A 12,780-nucleotide genomic window follows, 5' to 3' on the forward strand; every position below is an offset into this window, starting at 1 on the left:
TTTTCACAAATTAATTATTAACTGTCAGCAGATAACACATCTTATTAATATTGAAACGGAAAAAAAGAATAATAAACAGTATACTTATATATTTTTTAATTTATTGAATATTAAAGACTGGTACATACTGAAGTTGGCATCAAAGGCAACTCGCATTGACCCACCCATTACAGTTACACTCACTCTCTAACCACTTTTGTATGCAACGGATTTCAATGACTCTTAGTTGAGCATCTGACTGGTAGATATTTATTTATTTTATTGTCATGTACAATTTATTTATACCACAACAAAAATAAAATTCAATTTAGCGTTAAATTTGAAATAAAATAAAAGAAAAAGTACAATAACGTAAAAGCAACATCAAATTATGAAAAGAAGTTCAGTAGGTAGACACCAGAAAAAAAAAATTATTGCAATGCTTTATTATCTAAACGGAGGTATTGAACATGTCAATAGAATAAATATTATAAAGAGAATGAATCCTTGGTATAGATGAATAAACAGACAATTTCGCAGACCACATGTTTGTTTATACTTTTATTCTTGACCGCGGATTATCGGAGTGTGCTGAATGTAATCAGGAAAATGCCGGGGTCACCAACAAAAGTGATGAGGTGCGTAAGATGATAAACGGGGTACGAGCAGTATTAAGTCGTGACATTCCATCTTACTGAACTCTGTATTATATTTAAGAAAAAAAATCGGTTTTCACTTCATGCCTGCTATGTAAATATATATAACGATGGTCTAATATCGATACCTCGTATCTGACATTCAATATTTTTGATAGGGGCTTAAAATGTTATACAAAAACTATTTCTTAGATGAAATTAAATAAAAACAAAAATAGTTAGGAAATAAAAAATAGTAAATAGCTTAGTGCAACATAATTTATTTTTAAGGTCGGTACTTAACCGTATTCTTATTTTCATTTAATTTAATTACTTTATTTTTTATTTAGCTTTAATTACCCTATCGAAAATATTAAATCTCAGATACTAGGTGTCACAGTTAAAACATCGATAATTTGATTTACTTATCATATTTACTGACATAAAATGGTGAGTGCAAATACCCGAAATCTCAAAAAAATGTATTGTGATTTATAAAAAGACGGTTGTCAACTTTGTCTTGTGCGTACATGACTTTACATAATCGTAGTAAGTACAAAACTCAATGATTACCAAAAAGTAACCGCGGCAATACACAGATAAGATGATTAATAGTTGTATAATAATAGTTGGTTCAAAAAAAGCATTTTATAAGCACTGGCACAGACGCACCACTTAAAGATGTTTTCAGCACTCACGCAGTTCCGGGTACCTACGTAATAATTAAGGAGTAGTCAACCGGAGATTTTAATTCTCTAATACAAGTGGTCTATAAAATATTCGTCGGTCTGAATTAAATCATTTGTACATCTAAAAATAATCGACCAATGACGGGATTAGACACTGCCTAATTTTAACCATAAATTCCAACCAGGGCTTCAAACGGTAACTGAATCTAAAATCGAGAAAACCAGTATTTTTGTCAGAACGAAAACCGGAACTTAAAAAAAAAAATCGGTTTTTTTTTCGGTTCGGTACATGTTTAAACACACGCGTTAATATGATCTTACTCCCCACTTCAGTTGTCATTCGGGTGTCGTAGGCGCAACATGTCGTACGCTTTGGGCCTTGGAAACATTTAAAAATTAATCACTTGGAGCTCAACCAAATACAGGAAAAAACCGTTTTTTTTTTCTTGAACTGGAACGAAAACAGAAACAAACAAAATAACGGTTTGAAGCCCTGATTCCAACTACCAATGTACTAAAATTGCATCATGTAACTAAAAACAATTTGTTATTTAGGAAGACAGTCATCATACATAATAATATTAGAGAATTTGTTAAAGTACAATTACGTATATACTGGAGTGGTCATGTTATAGGCCTCTTTAATATTAGTTTTTATAGTGCTCAATTTGTGAGAAATACGCAGCTTTATTAAAAATAGTATGATTTCATAATATTGTATGACAGATTTTACCTGTTTCGATGCCCTTTTCAAATCTTCTGACGAAACGATTGCATCGTGTGCGTCAAAATAAAATCGCCGATCTAATCGATTGCCTTTATTGTATTTTAGAGAGACAAGGGCGGATTTACCGATACATTCACTGACTGTGCACAAGAGTTGAGCCCTGCTTAGACACGTGCCCTCCAAATTAGTTACGTGTGAATATTGAATTAACTGTTAAATCATTATTTTTGAATACCCGAAAAGATTAACTACCTAGGTACATAATTTGACGTACTTATCTACCGATAATAATTTTACTGTTTCCATACTCTTTCAGAATCCTATACTGATTTGAATAAGGTGAAATATAACGTTACTAATTGTATAAGAGTTCTGAATATTACAAAACCAATAATAATTAATTGTTGTACTACATAATATACACATTTAAGAAATTTATAGTATTTAAGTTTTTTTTAGAGCCATTCGCTGTTTTAGATACCTAGGCAGTTAAATTTATTTACAAATATAAATATATGTTTTTTTTCTATAGGAGGAGGGGCAGAGCAATTGGTGTGCGACTGGTTAAATCCACCCCTGCGTCGGGGGTCTAGAAAATCAACGGTAAATTGAATTCGATTTTTTATAACTCAAATGACGACTCTAAATAATATAGATATTAACCCACCCAAATTTTGTAATCATAAAAGAAAACTTATAAATTTAGTTTTATTTATTTTTCTTTTAATTTTAAGTTATGAAAATTAAAATAGTGTTATAATAAAATTAGATACTCTCACATTAACAAAATTAACATACCTAAGTACTTAAATTTATAGACTGAAAATGAAGCACTTTTTGACGAGTTAAAATTATTATTTGGTGTTATAAGGATAATAAATATATTATTTATCTTTTTTTCTGAATCCTCTCCAATATTGCTGAAAACTTTTCGTGTATTGATCCATGTCCTTACATTGCCACGTATGTAATCACTCAGTTTTAATTTTGTTTATTATGACAAAAAAGATTTTATCTTAAAAATTAGACTGTTTCGACTATTCTGTCAGTTGTTGGTAAATTGACATTTAAATGAATACAATTTTCAAGTCCAGTAACTTTTTTTTTATATTTTAATATATTATATTTTTAACATTAGACACATAAATATTAATTGTTTGGCAAATGTTCATTTACCTGGTGTTGCATATTCTACCTCCCTATTATGCCTAATGCCAACTTGACTCATATAAACGCGTTTTCAATCTAAAAATACATTTATACTAGTACCTACTAAGTAATTTATTTTATAAGGCATTCGCGAATTAATTTTAGGCGCTCAGCTTTCGTTCAGATAAACTATCATACGTACAATATATTGGTATACTAATTAATAATACACAAGATTTGAGCAATTATCAATTCCTAAGTAGAATATCAATATGTAACGTACTTTATTTTTTAATAATGTTCTGCATATACGGTTCTAAAAAACATTTGAAAATATACTTTGCTGGCAAGAATGCTATTCTATATTGTGTTTAATTGATTCACAAATATTATGGGATAATATTTGTATATTTTATTATCTATCCATCTAATTAATCTACATAGTATTTATTAATTTTGTCGTTTTAGTGTACACCGTTTTAGAGAATGAACATTTTTTTTGGAATTGGTCAGTTTTGTCTCTATAACAACACTATAAATAGCTTCGTGTATGAATGGTTTTTCGAGATAAGCGACATCATAAGAACAGATAAAACGTCATGCAAAAATGTCACGGTTTTTTGTAGGCATATAAATTAATTAGATAATATTTTAACTCACGCAAAACGCCGCACGAATGAGCTGAAAACTGCATTTTATAATAAATTTGACCCCGTTCTAACAATATAAACAATAAAACAATTAAAACTTATGTCTGTGTTGCTCATAACATTAATATTATATACGTACCTCAACTAATTAGGTTAAGTAATTGTATCCCCATTCCAATCGATTTTTATTATTAAAATGATAAATACCTTCACAAAATTGCTTATAACGTATAAAGACAACTAACTATGTAATATGTGAAACAGTACAAATAAATATAGCTAAGGAGGCACCTACACAAAATCAGCTAAATATACCGTATTTTAAGAATTCATAAAACAATGTTCACCTTAATACGTACGAAGTGGAATATGTCAATACCCGAAGTGATTTGGTTGATTGTATTGTTTTCCCAATTTACATCCCCAATACTAAGTTAATTCTGCCCATTGGTAGAACAAACAACTGATCCTCTTGATTTATTATATTATTAACAAAATAGTTATATGTTTAAGTGTAAAAAATAGTTATGTTTTAACACATTCAATGAAGATTTAAATGTTCACCATGAGATCTCAAAACTTATCAGTGCCTCCACTGTCCAAGAGGAATTCAGTCGGATAAAGTAATTAATAATATCCATACAGCCTTATTAATTTTTTTTACTGTGTATATATATAAGGGTTTCATTAAATTTAATACGTAGTTAGTCGTACAGGTGTGCGTTTTTTTAGTATAGTTTATACGTACATTTCGTCGATAATAGTACTTATCTCTGTAGGTAGGCAGCCGTCGATAATCGTCATACCTACATTTTTAATCCACATTTCCGTGGAACAACGATCAACTAATTGTTGTGTTTCTCAAAAAAAACTCAAACGGTCCGTTTTCCAAAATAAGCATAAATACAACCTACGTATATATATTCAACAATAAATAAAATAAAATTTGAAGCCTGACACCTTTTTTTCTGTAATTATGATTTTATTTCTGGAGGCACTACTATATTAATTTATTTAATAAAAAAAATGGGTCGCATGCGTTCCACGCAGGTTCCGCAGCTTGTGCGAACATCCCAAACAAACAATGTGTAGTTTATTTACAGCGTGTAGTTAATATTACTATATATTATAAGTGGTTGTGTACGCTTATGTTTATAATAATATTACCATTATTACCAGATTCGCAAAGGCCATGCATTAGTTGAGGCACGGTCTAAAAAGATCGTTGCTAGGCGATGTGCGGATTGCGGGTCGCGGGTGCAAAAGACGCCTGTCAAACGAAATATTATTTCTCATATAAATCCAACATACGCCCATTTTATGTTCTGTTTATTATTCTATTAGTAACAATAATAATATATTCATTGACATGTTTTCTTTTTAAAGTAAATGGGTAACGTTTTTAGTCATCTTTACACGATTTTAGAATTAATTGGCCCGTCGCCATCACGCAGCAAAGTGACGTATGTCTGACTCGACGTTCTCTCAAGAAATGCGTAGCGAGTACAAAATTTCGTCGCGCGTACAGTTGAAAATTATTTGGCGTTTCACTGATGCGTCACCTTAAGTATATTTAAATAATTAAGAGGTTTCGGCATGATTGTTACACAGTTACAAGTGTTGTAAATCTTTAAACCTTATATCCCTGGAAATAAAATAAAATTAAGTTCGTTAACCTCGGTAGTAAATGCGAGGTAGGTATCCATAAAGGCATCTAGAAAAAAAACTATAAATTGATAAAGTTAATATTACTATAATAATATCCGTAGTATAACAATGCCCTCTATTTTGAGACTAAGCACCTTACACTATTAAGATCCATTTCTAGTGCTAAGTGTGGTTATCTAGTTATCAAATGCGATACACACCTGCAGTGAACTAATCATTTGGCAAGTTCATCTGCTCATTGGGTTGAGCGAGTCATCCTGTCTTTTTAATCTATTTCCGTGTTTCATTTGAAGTATTCTCATTTATTAATGATGAATTTATGTGACCTCTGAAAACCGGAGGCGTTTTTTCTTCAATAAACAATTTCATTATAATTTCTTACTGTTTATATATTTAATCGGAATGAGAAACCAATTTCCTTTTTTACACTAAGTACAAAAAAATATTACTCTTTTTATTCTACGCGGTATTTATGGGCATTCACGGAATATAGATTATTTTAGGATATTTTTACAACACGTAGTTATTAGCAATTTGATTGACCATCAGGCCGTTATTCTGGGATAATTTCTACCACTGATCTATCGTAGGCATACAACACTAAAATACACGGATAGTACACAAACATAAAAAGTTGAAACTACATTTATTTTCTTTTTTTATTAATTTCCTAATCCTAACGACCAAAAATAACAATAACTGAGTACGTTATTGCCATAATAAACAGTTATTATAAGCGCAAGGTACCTTACATGGAAAAACTTTGACAACTATTGGAAAACTGTTCGTAATGGAATGAGTGTGAATTTCCAAGCAATTATAAAACGATAAATTTAATGTTCGACCAAATAATATTATAAAATATACTTACATATTATTATTTGATACGCCATAATAGAGGAATCTTTAATTTATGACAAAACGTGAGAATTTTTTCAGCAATAAATTATTAATAATTATTATTAATCAAATCAGTTGCATAAAAACTGGTTTTTAATTTTTTTATTAATTAATTAAAAGTAGGTAATTTACTGCTGTAAATAATTATATAATATAACTACAACTGTTCAGTGGGTACCTAAGTAGGTACTTACTATATTATAATGTATAAACTAGTATTAATATTAAAGAATTTATTTTATTCACAAATAATTCACAAGATTTGAGAATGTGACATTATGTATTTATATTGAACATGCATAATTTGAAGATACTTCAGATATTATATACATACTTACAAGAAAAAATCTTTTATTTTTAATACGATTTCCGACAGGACGTATAAATATAACCACTGGATTTTCGCCAGTGTGCTTTTACAATTAAGCTACGGGTATCCTATCTAATTAAGTCGGGCATTGTATTTAAAAGAAAATATCTGTGGTGTTTTTAAAGTATGCATGTTCAAATATAAAGAATGTTACATTCTTAATTTTTTTGAATCACTCCTTGAATAAATTAAATATTTTTTTTTTAATTATTAGCAAGTGCAAGTACGTTATAACTAAAATTTGGAGCGATCCTATTCCGAGAGAAGAAAATGTTTTTTGACTATATTTTTTCACTGGTTGTGTATAAGACAGTAGAGCATTGAATGAATGATAAATATTACTTATTAAAACAAACTGAAATATACTTAAGTATTATAAATTAAAATTTATATAACGATGGTAGACATCTATCTGCACTGCGTGATACATCGGAAAGGTGCGTACACTTTAAGTACCTACCGATTTAACATATAACGACACATGTGGAAATTCTGCTAGCATGCGAAAGTGGAATTGTCGTGAAAACAGGTTCCTATCCCGGATCCCGGTAAATTTAAATTTCAAAATATCCCATGTGTAAATAGAAAAAATGAGAAATCTTTGACAAGTAATAACCTGGTCAAGGAAAATCGCTACAGAAAAATTTTCCGGACGAAAAGCAAAATATACAGAAAAGAAAAATTAAAACCATTATTGACGAAATTTGTTTTTAGGTGAAAAATCTGATGGCACGGAAAAAAGCTTTTGATTTGGCTCTAGCAGAAAAGTTTAAAAAATATATAAAAAGTAGTCATGCAGTAAAAGTGTTTGTTTTGCAATTAAGATCTCAAATTTAAAATTCATGATGAATTTATACTGAAGAAAAGCGTTTGGTAATGACAAAATTGGGTAATTCTGTTCCTTATGATTATTTATTAATTAGTACTCCCCCTTGCCACGCCAAGCAATATTACAAAATGTAATAATATGTTTTTAGTTCTCTGGAACCTGACCATGAAAAGCTTTGCCACCGCTGATATAGTATTATAATATTATGTAAATCCCGGTAGAAAAATCTCTAGTAGTCTCTAACAGTGCATTTTTATTCTAGAATTATTCTACCATCTAAATAGAAAATATGTTGAAGTGATTTATAAGTAAGAACTCCGAACAGTACATTGCATATTTTTATCACATCAGTATCAAAATCACTTTGATTAAATAATTGTCTTTCCACCAGAAATTGACAATTAATACCGTTAAAATGTTCATTATTTTCATTCATAATAATTAGTAGGTACCTACTAACACCCCCCTTTTATGATGACACCCGATAAAAAAACCGATTCGTGAGTCGTGACACATTTTGGTTTACGCTTACGCCATATTCACAGAGTCCATTCACCCTCATTTGAACGTCGAATAGTATTTTGAATTCAATTCCCATTTCACCATTGAACCAAGAAGATGTGTTCTTCACCAACACACGCGCTGTGTAATCTTATATAATATATAACAATCATATTTGTAATTTTTACTGTGTCAAAAATCAGTATTTTAAACCAGTATTCATTCTAAAGAACCCCTACGAAAAACGTTCCATCCCTCTGTCCTCCGATTCCACCCAGTATTCGTCCGGAGCCAAAGGGCGGTTTGTTGTTAGTACCTATAGTAATGTTTTAAATTCAGATAATCTAGTTGGATTGAATAATTTTAGAAAAATCGAATAAAGACATATAAACCATTGTTGTCAGTGGTTTGCTACTAATTGGTTTACACATGTATTAGTAAGTTACTATAGTGGTACTGCGATGTCAGTTTAATTATTATGCCAACTTCACGCGTGTCCTTGGCCGTTGGATGGATGTAACATGTATACAGCAGTATTTTATATCTACTGATTTAGATTATATTACTGGGTGCGGGTGTATACGAGAGTATGCGTTTTGCATCAATGTATTGTGGTTGTATTTGTATTTGCAAAAAATGAGATCGTACCGGAAGTTGAACTGAAAATACACAAGTAAGTAAGTACGCTGTTTTTAATATCCGTATCTGAATTCAAACAAGCAGAAAGACGTAAACCCGAACTAGAACCGAATCCTCTGTTATGGAAACTGTAAAAAACCCTAAAATTTTAATTGGAACTGAAATCATTTTACAAGAAAAATAAAAAGTTTTAGATTTAAAGAAGTTTTAGATACTATTTACCTACCGTAAAAGTAAATTGTGTTTAATACCGTTATAAAAGTATCGATTATTTTGATATAGGTACCTGCTAAGATACATTCTCTAGATAGATTATTTAAGCACTGATTAGTGTTTACCAACATTGGAATATAATATGCAATATTTCTGTCGTTATTTAAAACTTAATTTTACTCCAGGTGAACGATATAGAAATGAATAAGAAAGTGTTTTTTTTTTATTTTTTTATATATATTATTAACATCTCAGTACCTACCAGGCACTATCTACGTCAGTGGTTTCAAAACTTTATGTCACTACGCCCCCCTTTATTTCATTAAATAATACAGATACGTTTTTAAATACTAAAAATTGTACTAAGTAATACAAAAAATAAAAAAAATAACACGGGTTTACTATTATATAAGTATACCTACTTAATTTGTAATATGTATACTTATTAATTTTTTAATTAATTTGTTTTTATTGTGATCGATATGCTTGCTTATTAGCACACATTTTATCAAATATTCTTGGTGTCATTGAGGAGAGTGCTACTCATAGTTCTTTTTTTACTATTATACGGGCTCGATATTTGGATTTCATTGCAGTTAATGCAAAAAATCGAGTTTCGCATAAATATGACATTACGAATGGAATCAGCTTCACAAAGTATTATATTCGTCACTTTGGTTCAACCAAAGTTGAACTAGGGTTTAACTCTGAAATTTTTGTTTCAATGAAGTATCGCATGATAAATCTATCAATGTTTCGATTTCAACAGTAGTCAATCCAAATTCATCATCTTGTTCATCGACAAAAATGATTCTATAATATGCAGTTTTATGAACTATGCACTTGAAAACTGAAAACCGGTGGTTACATTTCTGTTCAACTTTTCGCAACTCGCGGAAATCGCTGACCTACGTAGATATTTAATTTTTGGGATGTCATGCGAACACTCTTGCTCAGAGTAAAATGACCTCTGCAATGATCCCGAAACAACAAGGAAAGAAGATACACAAGTACAATTATATATAACTGAATATATTTTAACTGAAATTCCAGCGTCTGAAATATTTTAGAATATGGATAGAAAATGATTTCAGATCATTTATTTGAGTATCAGTGTTATAATAATCTAGCATCGTTGGCGGCACTTGTTGTGCAGTGCGTAAGGCGTCAGCCTTTCATCTGGGAGCTCTGGGTTCGATTCCCGATGAGGACACAATATATTTATGTGATTTTCTGGGTGTTTTTGATTGTTCAAAATTACAAACAACCACCTTCTACGAAAAAGTAAGGACATAGTTAATAATAATAATAAATACCCAGCATCGTCTCTAGTATACTCAGATATTGCCAAATTACATGTTGAAATTTAATTACTGTTTAAACATTGAAATATTATTAAATAATTTCTCACATCAATATCTTGCAGTCAACCGGTTGGGGTGCTCTACCTTAATTCACAAACTAGATATGGAACGAAACATTTACTTATAAAATCAATAATAATAATCAAAAGGACGAGACAGTCAAAGTGTGAAGACAAGTTTACATACCTCCACTAATGTTTCTGGACTCTAAGTGCGATTAGATTTGGAATTCGATGACTAATATATCAAAATTGATACAGATTTAAAATTTTGATTGAATAATTTTATTAATTATGTACACATCTATTTATTACTTTACCATAGTTTGCTTTGATCATCGCCTTTATGAAGAATATTCTTTGTAGTATGCACCAACTTATAAGCTATTATATTATATTTTAGCCAGTATACGAGTGCAAATTGGCATGCTCGTGACTTGACTATTCGTTGTATGCAATAATGTGTGCGCTTTACGGCCGTGCTCTGCGAGAGTATTGGTCTCGGATGAGAACATCATATTATGGAATGGAGAGTAACAGATACAAAATCTGCAACGTACAGAAATCTCATGGAATATATTGCTATATTTGATAATAACTCTTTCGTTGGCGTTCTGTGTGTGCGTTTTAGGTCATGCGTGCGATTAGATTTGAGTAGATTATAGGTTTTACATGGTGTCCGGAAACTCAGGGCCAAATCTAAACAGCATCATTCATATAATTTTTATAAGCATAATTATTAGTATGTTACATATTGCATACATGAATGTACCTCAGTACCTACCCAGATCAATTTTAAAATTTTGATGCATTTCAAAAAATGTAAATGGTGTCTTATTTTACGTATCATCATCATCATCAGCCGGGGTCAATACACTGCTGGATGAAGGCCTCCCCAAGCTTTCTCCAACTCTCTCGGTCCTGTGTCGTTCGCTGCCACGTATTTCCGCCGAACTTTACCAGTTCGTCAATCCAGCGGCTTTAAGGGCGACCCTGTGGCCGTTTCTTACCCTTGGGTACCATTGGATGACGGCATTTGTCCAGCGGCCGTCCTTTCGGCGAGCAATGTGCCCCGCCCATCTCCATGTCAGCTGTTTGGCAACGTCTATTACATCGCGTACTCTTGTCTGCTTCCTAACCCATTCGTTTCTCTTACGGTCCTTTCGCGTGATGCCCAACATGCACCTCTCCATGCCTCGCTGTGTGACTCTTAGCTTTTGGGCATCTCTCGTGTTGAGGGTCCACGTCTCGCAGCCATACGTGAGCACGGGTAGCACACATTGGTTGAACACCCTACGCTTAAGACATAATGGTAGGTCACTCTTGAAGACGTCCGAAAGCACTCCATCCCAGCTTTGTTCTTCGAGCAATTTCATCGTGCATGCTTCCGTCTATGGACACCTGCTTTCCGAGATAGATGTAGCTGCTGACTTGCTCGAGTTGGGTGCCAGAAATACAGATAATCGCAGGGTCCGAAAAACAGTTCCTCATCACTTTTGTCTTTGAGAGATTTATCTTTAGACCGACCGTTTGACTGACATCCGCGAGTTCTTGCATAATACATAAAAGTATGATTTCACCCTTATAATTCTTAGAATCATTTTTGACATTGTGAATTAGAGTTTTAAAAATATTTTAATTTATTGGTACTCACTTTCACAATACATACTTAATTACTAATATATTTTTTTAATTTAAAAAAATAAGATATAAAAATGCTTTTTCCTACAAATCTTTTTAAAGAAGATTTATGTTCAATAAATTTGCCTCGTTTTTGAAATAGCTAGGTATTAACATATTATTAATGCTATTTTAATTTATAGAGCAATTGCGATGAATTATTAAAATTATCTGTAACATTAAGATTAGACTGCGGCTTCTATATCGAGACATATTTACACGTCACCGCGGTCGTTTCTGGAACTAAAACCGTTAGAATACCGCCAACATGCAAAAAGCGCATGGCGAAGGCCGTAGAGTAGGTAGGTATACGCTTTATAACATTGCACTTTTTTTTACACTTTTTACTACATTGATACCTACGGCTCTTTGCCTGATTACCTCGCAAAAAAATAAATCAAATGATACTCATTTGTATTAATATAAGTATGTAAATAAATAAATAGATATATGTAAAAAATTTTTTTTGAATATATTACATCATTTTCATCCATGAAGCATAATATATTGCAATCGCATAGAGCGCAATGACGTAGATGTCAATAATATATAGAGGCGCACATTATGATTTAAGGTTTATGCCTAGCCAAGATACATTTGTTCGGTAAACTTACTTATACCTTTTTGAAAAACTATTCGAAACTTCTAGATACCAAAAGTGTTTTCGAACATTTACGTTTACATATTTTTAAACCATTTAATAATTATGTTATGATACAAACGTTTACATACGTATTCTTGGTTTCCATCGCGAATAGAAAACATTAATCATGTATGTGATGTAGATA

General features: G+C 31.4%; 1 protein-coding gene across 4 annotated transcripts in view; it reads left to right on the top strand.

The window, feature by feature from the left end:
* mamo (maternal gene required for meiosis) overlaps nt 1-12,780 on the top strand; it is a 150,779-nt gene that overhangs the window by 17,979 nt on the left and 120,020 nt on the right. For 2 of the 4 annotated variants that reach the window (XM_085952434.1, XM_085952442.1), the window contains exon 2: nt 2,563-2,633. The exons of the other annotated variants lie outside the window; for them this stretch is intronic. The gene's annotated coding sequence lies outside the window, so the exon portion shown is untranslated. The remainder of the gene's footprint in view (nt 1-2,562; nt 2,634-12,780) is intronic. 4 annotated transcript variants of the gene reach the window in all.

This window comes from Rhyacophila brunnea, unplaced genomic scaffold, assembly GCF_057557595.1.
Source record: "Rhyacophila brunnea isolate RB1 unplaced genomic scaffold, BYU_Rbru_1.0 scaffold_10, whole genome shotgun sequence".
In the NCBI taxonomy this organism is placed as follows: Eukaryota; Metazoa; Arthropoda; class Insecta; order Trichoptera; family Rhyacophilidae; genus Rhyacophila; species Rhyacophila brunnea.